Source organism: Dermacentor andersoni, chromosome 3 (genome assembly GCF_023375885.2).
Source record: "Dermacentor andersoni chromosome 3, qqDerAnde1_hic_scaffold, whole genome shotgun sequence".
Taxonomy (NCBI): Eukaryota; Metazoa; Arthropoda; class Arachnida; order Ixodida; family Ixodidae; genus Dermacentor; species Dermacentor andersoni.
Window position 1 is genome coordinate 86,424,219 of NC_092816.1, and position 734 is coordinate 86,424,952.

The following is a 734-nucleotide window of genomic DNA, read 5'->3' on the forward strand; positions in this document are numbered from 1 at the left end:
AATACCAAAAGAATGTTAGTAAAAAAGTTTAAAAAAACATGCCGTGACCAGGATTCGAACCTGGGTTATTGCGGCCACAACGCAAGGTACTAACCACTATACGATCACGGCTGTCCGGTTGGATGGCTGCAAGGGAGAAAGAAACTGAGGCGGATCTCAGAAGAGCGCGACCGGCGGAAGAAAAACTGGGTCACCATGAACTCCTGGCCGTCCGGAGAGCTCACGACATCGGGAAAGCCTTTGGCCTACCGGTGCCTACGTGGGTGGAGCCACCGACTTAGCCTGGGGGCTTGTGCCCTCGGACCCTAGTTTCTCTGGACTAAAATAAAGTTCTTGCCATGCCATGCCATGCCACCATGAACGGTGTGCAAGGCCGAATAAGAAACAGCAAAACAAATGAAGAACCATATAAAAGCCCCGAAGCGAAGCAATGGCTGTGTTGGCATCGTGCGCCTGTATTTCTTGAATGTTGCAGCTCAGCTGGCCTCTGAACGATTCAGAGAAGTAAGCTTTTGATTAATTAATTGAATCACAAATAAATAGGTTGATTGAGTGATCAATTGATGGAGTTTACCGTCGCAATGCAACTCCAGGGTTATGGGAGATGGCTCCAGAACATTTTTACCACCTGTGGTTCTTTAACGTGCACGCATTGCACGGGATGCAGGCGTTTTCGAATTTCCCCCTCTTTGAAATGCGACGGTGCCGTGGTTGGGATCGAACACGCGACCTCG

The 734-nt window shown here is 49.3% G+C and overlaps 1 non-coding gene across 1 annotated transcript; it reads right to left on the reverse strand.

Annotated features, from left to right (window-relative positions):
- Positions 1 to 39: 39 nt before the first annotated feature.
- TRNAH-GUG (transfer RNA histidin (anticodon GUG)) lies at positions 40 to 111 on the reverse strand. The gene has a single exon. It is a non-coding gene; the product is annotated as a tRNA-His (tRNA).
- Positions 112 to 734: the final 623 nt, after the last annotated feature.